We start from the raw sequence: 10,651 nt of genomic DNA, 5'->3' as shown, positions 1-10,651 counted from the left end.
CTCCATTGGAACCTCAGCAGCTCCTACCAGGACTCTGGCAAGCCAATCACAGCTCTCTAGAGGGGTTTCAAACACATAAAGAGCTGTGATTGGTCCATAATGGTGGGCCAATCATAGTGCTCTATCTGCTTAGTGAACAAATCACAGAGCTTTATCCACTTTGTGGGCCAATCAGGGCACTCTATATGCCTGGTGGGTGGGATGATGCAACAGAGTGAAACAAGAGTAAGTCACATTCATTGTCCAGTGGAATGCGGAGATCATTTGAAAGACAACGGTAGAACCCGCCCCACAACCGAGAGCTGTCAATGGAGCATGGCCAGACTAAATAATACATTTATTTAGTCTGGCTTGCCAGGCTAGATATATATAAATATAATATCAGAATTACTATCAATTAAAAAATTAATTCTGTTTCATTTCATTGTATGATGGACTGAAAAGACACCCCTCTAAAAAAAATAAATTTACATAAACCATTTTTAGGGTGCCATCTGAGTGGGTGGGCCCTGGTTATAAGTGAGTGGGCCATAGCCACACCCCCGTTGCATTCATTTTTTATCTGTATGCCAACTCTAAATGTAAAGATTGACATATTTTAAAATCTGAACAAAAATGATAAAGACCTGAAAAGACGGGTCACCTGCTTGTGCGTACTCAGACGTCTCTATAGGAGCTTTCTGAGCTGAAGAGGATATGAGATTCTGGACTTTTTCCTCAGACTGGCTCATGGATGCGTCGCCACATTGGAGACAGGAACAAGCGCTGTTCAGCCTAAGTTTCATCATCAGGAACATTTTCTAAGTGACAAGTCTCTCTGAGCGACAGGGTTTGGAAAACACTCGCTTCAGTGGGAGGAATCTTCTCGCATGGCTCTGGTTCTGCTGCTGCCGGTGACTGACGCGCTCCAAGCCCCTCTCCACATCTTCAGCTGGTCCACCTTACAGCAAGCTGTGCGGAGCTCAGTGTCCAAATCAGATGTTTTGATGGGAATTTTTTCTTGATTGATTTAGCTACCTCTGCGATGTCCGTAACAATTAAAATGTCAGCGCATCTGCAGCCATGAGGTTTCTCCGTCAAAATAAACGATCAAATTTGGGAAATATCTGGTCAATAGGAACTGTCATTTTACTGCTTTGCATTCTTGTGAAGATTGTTGCAAAGAGAATCATTAAACTTGATTAACACCGTGCTGGATACCGGCCCTCCAGGCCTGGAACTGATTACTCCTGGTTTAGACTGTATGTGGATTTATTGAGTAGAATAGTTGGTGCATGTATGTTCCAGACACCAAGCAGATGTGTTATTGAATGTGGTGGGCCTCTTGTTTCAGTCATATGGAGAGCTGTCTTGTCCCTTTCTACTTTCTCGCTCCATTTTTCTGTTGGCTTCCAGTTTGAGCACCTAGGAAGAAGCAGCAGTAGGTGGTCATTACAGTTCAGTCACCAAAATAAACGGTCCTCCTCCTCACCGTCTCATCTCCAAACCTCTCAGTTGCTCCAGAACAGCTCCTTGTTTACTTTCAAAATCCTTCAAAGAAATAAATCTAACAAATGATGAAAGTCAAAAGGAACGTAAATAAAATGCACAAAATGAATGAGTAAAGCCAATGACCTCTTAGTAATGTCTCTCACGAAGAAATAACCATAAATTAAAGCTGCAAGCAGCGTCGTTCGGCCCTCGCAGCTCCACGCCGCTCCGGCCTGGCCAGCAGCCCGGGGCACCAGGGCACGTCCGCGGAACAGAAACGTCGACCACCTCGACACCATAAAACGCGATCACCTCGTCCGCACCTCACCCTGACTCAGCATCCCCTCTGAGCACACCATTATATTACACGTCTCACCACTAGGGCATACTCTATCTTTACGACTCTGGTGGTGTGATGACACAGACTACCTGTAATGCTTTTCTGACCACGTTTTTTGAAGTTATTGTAGGTTAAACTTATCTAGGGGGCACTAGAAAGCTTTCAGATCATGACAAATATGGGCATTTCACCATAAAACAATATACTTCCTGTAGTCAGGGGGCGGGACTTACGTGATGTCAGCTGTCCACATTGTCATTGTCTTCAGATGTGGTCAGTGATCACACAGACAAAGTTTGATATAGATCTGATCATGCACATGGGAGTTATTAAGTCAAGAAATGTAATGGCAAAAGGTCAAAGTTTGAAGCTTAGCCACGCCCACAGCTTAATACTTATTTAAAATCCGACGGTTGAATTTTTTCCTCTATGTCTTAAGAGTGTATAGCAGAAGTTTGAAGGTGATTGGTGAAAAGGGCAATGGAGCATCACTCTCCAAACAATGTGTGCGAAAACCACTAAATCGAGTACTTGGACCAAAATGGCCGACTTCCTGTGCGACTTTGCACTTGGCTCCAAGAGACTTTTTTGTAGGTCCTGAGACACCACATTAGTGTACCAAATTTCGTAATCCTCAGTCAAAGCATGGCTTGGGGCTGACAGTTTTAATGGTCCTAGGGGGCGCTATTTCAGAAAATAGGCCACGCCCACAAACTTAAGCTGACCATTTCTATTGGGGATCAGACTAGGATCACTCAGATCAAATTTCGAGGTGAAATCACGATAATTGAAGAAATGAGAGGCAAACGAATTTCCATGGCGTGATGGCGAATTTCGCCATGCTCCCAAAGCCCCGCCTTTTTTCAAAACCTACCAGTACAGGAGACCAAGTGACCTCAACTTGTCTGCTGCTATTTGGCAGAGATTCCTGGTGATTGGGTAAAAGGAGTCCAATAGGGAGCTGTGAAAAAAAGAGTGGCGTGGCGAAAGGTCAAAATTTGAGGCTTCGCCACGCCCACACCTTTATACTTATTTAAAATCCGACGGTTGAATTTTTTCCTCTATGTCTTAAGAGTATATAGCAGACGTCTGAAGGCGATTGGTGAAAAGGGCGACGGAGCATCACTCTCCAAACAACGTGTGTGAAAACCACTAAATCGCGCACTTGGACCAAAATGGCCGACTTCCTGTGCGACTTTGCACTTGGCTCCAAGAGACTTTTTTTGTTGGTCCTGAGACACCACATTAGTGTATCAAATTTCGTAATCCTCAGTCAAAGCATGGCTTGGGGCTGACAGTTTTAATGGTCCTAGGGGGCGCTAATTCAGAAAATAGGCCACGCCCACCGGATGTTCACATCAGATCTTTTGGGGGGCCGGACTAGGATCACCCACAAGAAGTTTCGTGACGATATCTTTAGAATTGACGAAATGGGAGGCAAACGTAAGGCCACGGCGGTACGCCTGACTTCGCCGCGCCGCCACAGCCCCGCCTTCTGCCGAAAACTCCCATAAAGTGACGCTAAGCAACCCCCACTTGTCTTGAGTTACCAGCTACAAATTTGTGGTGATTAAGTGAAATGGGGCAATTTGGGACCTTTCACAGTAAAACTTGACCTTTTTGGTCCTGAGGGGGCAGGGCTTGTGTGATGTCATCATCCGACCATTCAATTTACTTTGTGGGTTGATGACGAATGACCACAGAAAGTTTGGTAACGCTATTCCATTCATTTATGAAGTTATAGCAATTTAAATTTTTTTGGCGAGTAGTCAAACTTCGAGGCCTGGCCCCGCCCCTTCAGTATTTACGAAAAGTCAATTTTATTGTCTCATTTTGTTCGCCCACCTCTTCTGAGCAATTTTACATAATTTTTGAGACGATCGTGCAAAAAATGATCGAGCAATCCATTCAGAAACGGACCCTAAAAACGGCCAAAACGGCAAAAAATACGCCATTTCAACCCAAAATGGCCGACTTCCTGTTTGACATTGACCATGGTTGCAAGAGACTTTCTGTGCGGACTGATGAGTACTACAAGTGTACCAAATTTCATAACCGTACGATAAACTAAGCTTTATGGAGAGGGGTATTTTTCACCTTCTAGGGGGCGCTGTTCAGCCATTTTCTTTGCGATTTTTTTGTGACCTTTAAAGTATCAAATTTTTCACCAGGCTTGACAAGTTTGCAAAATATTGTGAGTTTTGGGGTATGTTAAGGTCCCCAAAAAGCCGTTCAAAGGGGCACGAGAATAATAAAAAAGAAAGAAAGAAATAAACAGAGCAAAACAAGAGGCCTTTGCAGCGCTTTCGCTGCTCGGGCCTAAATATGGTCAAAAGCTCCAAACAGTGGATTTTGTACGATATAGTGTTTGAAACATGTCTAGGTACCATCAACCTGATGCTCATCTAAATACAGCAACGTGTGTTCCGGGGTGAGCTATAAGAAGTGTGTGTGTGTGTGTGTGTGTGTGTGTGTGTGTGTGTGTGTGTTCACCTATGGCTGGCCTATATGGAAAAATTCCTATCATTATATTAATTTTCATACTGGTCAATAACTATACTGATCCTGATATACAGTGGGTACGGAAAGTATTCAGACCCCCGTCAACTTTTCAGTCATTGTTTTATTGCAGCCATTTGCTAATATCAATAAATTAATTTTTGTCCCCATTAATGTGCACACAGCACCTCACATTGACAGAAAAATTTATTCTCATTCTTCAGTGGTTTCTCCTCCTACTCCCTCCATAAGTGGTTTTTAGAAACACCATGGATATAACCCTGCTATTTTATGTCTAGATTCCACATCCACTAACTCCAGCTGTTTCTGTAGTTTCTGATTCCTCCACCTCACTCAGCATGGCTCTATTAAATACCCGCTCCGTTAACAACAAGTTCTTCCTGCTCAATGATTTAATCCTCTAAAAATGTGGATTTTCTGTTTCTGACTGACGTTTGGCAGCAAACATCTGATTATTCTGCTCTGATTGAACTCTGCCTGAGTGGTTATTCTTGTCTCAGCCAGCCCCGCGGTTCTGGTCGTGGTGGAGGCCTAGCTGTTGTTTTCAGAGACCATCTTCCATGTAGCTCTACAACATCTGCTCACATTGCTTCCTTTGAACTGCAGCTGATTAAAGTCGGGCATAAAGACCCGTTCTACTGTGCTGTGGTCTATCGTCCACCTGGTCCAAATAGTTCTTTCCTTCAGGAGTTTAGTGACTTTCTATCCTCCACTGTGAAGCTGTCCAGACTGGTGATTGTTGGTGACTTTAACATCCATGTTGATGATCCCTCTGATCACTTTGCTATGAATTTCTCCAGCCTTATGGACTCCTTCGGCTTTACCCAGCATGTTTCTGGCCCCACACACACCAGGGGGCACACTCTAGACCTTGTTTTTACCCTGAGTCTAAATGCTGACAGTGTTTGTCCTGAGGACGTTTATATTTCAGATCACCATTGTATTTTCTATAACTTGTCGGTTTCTGTGTCCCCACCTCCTGCTTGCCGTATGGTTAGTTCTCGTTTTCTTAATGAGAGCACAGCTAGCAATTTTTCTGCTGCTTTTGATCCACCCTGATCTTCTGATAACAACCCAGATTCCTTAACTTCTCAGTTTAACGAGCACTGCCTCTCCATTCTGGACAACATCTGTCCTGTCAGAACCAGATCAGTTCCTGCAGTGAACCCTACTCCCTGGTTTAATGACAGCCTTCGCAGCCTGAAGTGCCAATGCAGAAAAATTGAGCACTTGTGGAAGAAAACCCATCTCCACGTCCATCTGCTGCACCTGTCAGGATCTTCTGACATGCTTTAACTCTGCAGTCAGAGACGCTAGGGTTTCCTATTTCTCCAACCTGGTGTCCCAGAGCAAAGGGAACCCCAAGGTGCTGTTTAACACCATCAGCAGCATCGTCTCTCCTGCCTCTCCTACAGCCTCCATCCACTCTGTTGCAGACTGTGAGAACTTTATGTCTTTCTTTGAGGACAAAGTCAATAAGGTTAGATCTAGCATCTCTCCTTCAGCCTTATCGCTGCGTCTCCCGACTCCAACCAGGCCCATCATCCTAGATAGCTTTGCTCCTGTTTCTTTGCCTGAGTTAACCAAACTAGTTAACTCTATGAAGACCTCTGCATGCCCACTCCACATCTTACCCTCATCTTTGTTTAAAAGTGCTTTTCAGTCCATCGGTCCCAGCGTGCTTTCTATAATTAATGCTTCTCTGGTTTCTGGTCAGGTCCCTGCTTACTTTAAGAACTCTGTAATTCACCCGCTTCTTAAAAAACGAGTCTTGACGCCTCTCTCCATAGCAGCTTCAGACCCATCTCTAAACTTCCGTTCATCTCCAAGATCTTGGAAAAGGTTGTGGCTAAACAACTCACAGCTCTTCTTGATGAACATAACATCTATGATAGCTTCCAGTCAGGTTTTCGTAGAGGTCATTCTACTGAAACAGCTCCTCTTAGGGTCTCTAATGACTTCTGACTCACAGTGATGCAGGGGACTGTTCTGTTCTGGTCCAGCTGGACCTGACTGCAGCCTTTGACACTGTTGACCATCATCTGCTACTGGAGAGGCTGAGAGACTGGGTAGGCCTATCAGGAGATGCTCTGAAGTGGTTCTCCTCTTATATCTCTGAGCGCTCCTTTTCTGCGGCCGTCTCCAAGTTTAGGTCCTCCACCACCTCCCTTACCCATGGTGTCCAGCAAGGTTCTGTGCTGAAGCCTCTCTTCTTCCTCCTCTATCTGCTCTCTCTTCAGCACATCCTGAGCTCCTTTAAAGAAGTCTCCTACCATCTTTATGCAGATGACATCCAACTGTACATCTCCTTTAAGCCCCATGAGATGTCTAAGCTGCAGCTGTTACACACCTGCTTAGACTCTATCAAAACCTGGATGGCTGGGAGCTTTCTACAGCTGAATGAAGGTAAGACTGAGATCCTCATCTGTGCCCCAGACAAGCTGGTTCCCAAAGTCAGAGACTCTCTTGGTCAGCTTGCTTCTCACACCAAACCTTCTGTCAGGAATCTTGGCGTGACCTTTGACCCAGCTCTCATCCTGGATTCTCATGTCAGTTCTCTCTTCTTCCATCTCAGGAACGTTGCTAAGCTGAGTCCCATTCTGTCCCACTCTGAACTTGAGGAAGTTATCCACACCTTCATTTCCTCACGCTTAGACTACTGCAACTCTCTATTCACGTGTCTGAGCAGAACCAGAATGCCTGTGCTCGGCTTCTGACCAGTCAAATTCAGGGTTCATTGCAAGATCCTGGTTCTGGTCTACAGGGCCTTACATGGATAAGCACCATCTTACATTGGTGATCTTCTCAGTCCCTACACCCCCAGCAGGTCCCAGAGGTCCAGTGACCAAAGCCTACTGGTTGTGCAGCACCAGGCTAAAGACCAAAGGTGACAGATCATCTGCTGCTGTGGCCCCCAGAGTCTGGACCTCTCTCCCCCTGAGCCTGAGACCAGTGGTCTCCTTTAAAAAGAAAAGTCTCACTTGTTCAGGCTGGCTTTTGCATGAACCTCGTCACCATTCTTTCCTCATTCTGCTCTTTCTACTTATGCCGCCTTTCCTCGTGATCCACTGATTTCCCTCTTTCCTATTCATTTTCTCTTTCCCTTCCCTGACATTATTATTTTTTAAATCACAATTTCAATTTTTTCTCTCATTTAAAATATGTTTTTAATCATTTTTTCAAATCTTTTCTATACCTTTCTTTTTTTGTGTGAAGCGCCTTGTGATTTGTTCCTTGAGAGGCACCATGTAAAAGATCGGTTTATTTCTTTCTATATAAGACCGTACAGCTCACAGTGCATGTCAGGTCTAACCCTTACATGCACTGTCAGTGTCAACGGTGTCAGCTTAGGGCCCTGGAGGTGATGAACCCGGGGCTTGTCTGGAGGGTGAGAAACTTAGGGGACTGTTGAGTAGTGGTGGGTTGCCGGTAGTTTGCCGATGGTGAAACAAATACTCAGAAAATAATTAATAAAAAAGAAAGACATTAAAAATTAGAAGCTGCTTCAGCTGGATGGATAAAGAAAACAAAAAACAAAACTATAGCTATAATTATATTTATTATATTTTAGATATATTTTCCACATTCATAACATAATCAAACAATATCTCTTGAAAATGTATGGGACTGATCTTTACAGCTGATCAATGTTTCTCCATAAACCCTTTTTTCCCCAAAGTATTTAAATACTGTAGACTATTTTCTTTTTGTTCGGTTGTGTGAGTGGCAACTAGGCATGAATGATTAATTGCATTTGCAATTAAATTGCGATGTGACAAAATTAGCTTTTCTATTCGCAAAGGCTGCTATTTGACTGGCAGCGAGTGGTTAGAACAATGCTAATATACATGGAAAAACCACAGGGATGCTAATGCGAATATTGCTGATTAAATTCTTACAAATTATGAATTAGGAACGTGCCAAATGATTACATTTGGAGTCTAATAAAAAGTAAAAATATGCCATCAGTCAAATGAGTTTCAAGGGATGCTCCTGGCTGTAAAGTATTGCATCTTCAAATACAAACTGTTGTCTTTACTTGTGAGTGTTTATGTATACGTAGACAAGTAAACTTGTAGATAAATACTGTATGTAGATACAGAAACTTGTTTATGTTCAGTACAAGTTACATATGTTTTTTTTTTTGGGCTTCCGTTAGTTGAAAAATATGAGAAAAGCCCCTTGAGAAAATTATCGTGAAATAAATCACAATATTGAAGAAAGAAATCGCAATTAGATTACTTTCCAGAATCGTTCAGCCCTAGTGACAACCATGTGTGTGTGTGTGTATGTTCTTAAAGCATGTTTATTATCTACATTACCACTTGGCCTCAATTTATTCTTTACGCTCTCAGATGTTTATTCATTGAAAGTGAGACCCTAGACAAAGGCATTCCTGTCTAGTCTGAGACGTTGTGTCTCTCTGGTCACACAAGAGACTGTGTACTAGGTTAAATTAAAAAAAAATTACTGAATAAATAAAATCTAAATTAATGAAAAAATCATCTTAAATAATCAAGATTTCAATTGCAGTCATAATAATTGTGATTACAAATTTTGGCATAAACAAGCAGCCCTAGGTACAAGTGACCAACATTTTCTCCACAGGGTACCGGGTGGACACTGCGACTGTTTCACTCATAGTGTTCAGCTCAACTTCCTGCAGAGCAAATCTCACGAGTCATGCTCACACTGTACGACCCAGGTCTCGAATGCGACCTGACTGCTCACGCTGTTTGTCTGGTAGCAACATGTCGGACCTACAAGAGAATGTCACTTGTGTGTTTCACCATTTGGGGCTTGGTTGTGGGAGTGGATTAACACCAGCACAGGTGGATTCTTCACCTGCCTGCCTCTCACCTACAAATGACAGAATAGTGACTAGAGCTGCAGCGAGGGACACTACACCCTTCTACTCCATTGATTTCCCTCTTTCCTTTTCATTTTCTCTCTCCCTTTCCTTACAATTTTTATTTTCTACTTTTTAGCATGTTTTTAATCGTTTTCAACATTTTTATATACTTTAATTTTTGCTTTTTTGAAGCGCCTCGTGATTTTTATCTTTAGAGGTGCTATATAAAATATCTTCTTCTACTCATTGTTTAGAGTCCAACATTTCTACACCCGTGTGCTCCTCTTTGCCTGGCTAGGCCATACAGATTTCCACAGCTGCCCATTGGACAGGCATGGTGGTATTTTAGCAGTGGAGTTGTGGTGTGAGCAGCTGTGGTTGGCCACCCTATCCCTCCCAACCCGCCCTGTTCTGGTGTGGGGGTGGGGGAACTTCTCCAGTGTGGCTTCTCTGTGACAAACGAAGCAGCAGCCTGGGACAGCAGGGCTGATGTTGTGTAAGATATCCGGCCTCGGGGGGATGTGATAGATACCGTGGGCCGTGTCTCACCCATGGCTTTGCTATCAAAGTGTGTGTGTGTGTGCTCCCCCCAAGCATCAGTACCAAGGAGCTGCATGTGACAGGTCAGTGTCATCGGTTTGGGCCAGTAGCAGTTCCTCTCTGCTCTGCCGTTCCTTTCCTTCCCTCCTTTTCGTGTGGTCATGTGCACACTCTTCTCTGCTGCCTGGCTCTCTGTATGAACCTACACAATAACATATTATTGGATGGATCAGGTAGACCTGTGGAGACTTTGACTGATTTGATAGAAGAGGCTTGTGTACAGGTAAGAACATTTAAAGGCTTTTTCCACTTGGATTGGTTTGGCCAGGTACCTCATCCATTCCTCCCCCTTCCCTCCACCTCACTGGCTCTCGCTGTTCCTGATACTTCCCCACAGTAAGTAGTCAGACCTAATACAGGCAGGAATGTCCAGTCACCTGCCTCTAAAATGCAACAGGCCTGTGTTATACTAGCCTAATATAGACATGCAGCAGCAGCCTGCTCGGAGAACACCTCACTGTCCTGTTCTCCAGATGTTTACCCTGCACCGTGGAATTTTCTTCTGTTTCTCCATCTTCTGCTTCCTCACATCAGAAACCAGCTGGGTGGTTCTGGCGCTGACTCACCGTCAACAGGAAGTGCTGCACACATCACATCTAAGAATCCTCTTTCTAGACCTTGAGACCAGTTTGCCAAACCAATTTAATCACTTCAGGCATTTGGTCAGAAGGCTTCTGGGTAATATGTCTCCAGGCTGGCCAGGTAACATGTTTGGGTCCTGCTGGTGGACGTGTTGGCGGTACTTCCTCTGGATAATCAGCTGACTACAGGGACCAGAACCATGTTTTGTTTTCATTGCACCACCATCAGGATCTGTGCTCATGGATGCTCTCACATCCAGAGGGTGCCACACCATCACCCTGATTCTA

At 44.0% G+C, this 10,651-nt stretch overlaps 1 protein-coding gene across 5 annotated transcripts in view; it reads left to right on the top strand.

Annotated features, from left to right (window-relative positions):
- Positions 1 to 10,651, top strand: part of zeb1b (zinc finger E-box binding homeobox 1b) — an 82,341-nt gene that overhangs the window by 29,588 nt on the left and 42,102 nt on the right. The window contains exon 1 of one of the 5 annotated variants that reach the window (XM_054751239.2): positions 9,684 to 9,805. The exons of 3 other annotated variants lie outside the window; for them this stretch is intronic. The gene's annotated coding sequence lies outside the window, so the exon portion shown is untranslated. Of the gene's footprint in view, positions 1 to 9,683; positions 9,806 to 9,838; positions 10,006 to 10,651 lie in introns of those variants that run through there. One more of the 5 variants, XM_054751238.2, reaches the window with a different exon arrangement.

The sequence above is a fragment of the Nothobranchius furzeri genome, chromosome 7 (assembly GCF_043380555.1).
Source record: "Nothobranchius furzeri strain GRZ-AD chromosome 7, NfurGRZ-RIMD1, whole genome shotgun sequence".
NCBI classification, from domain to species: domain Eukaryota; kingdom Metazoa; phylum Chordata; class Actinopteri; order Cyprinodontiformes; family Nothobranchiidae; genus Nothobranchius; species Nothobranchius furzeri.
Note: the sequence above shows the minus strand (reverse complement) of the source record. Positions and strands in the feature narration are given on the sequence as shown.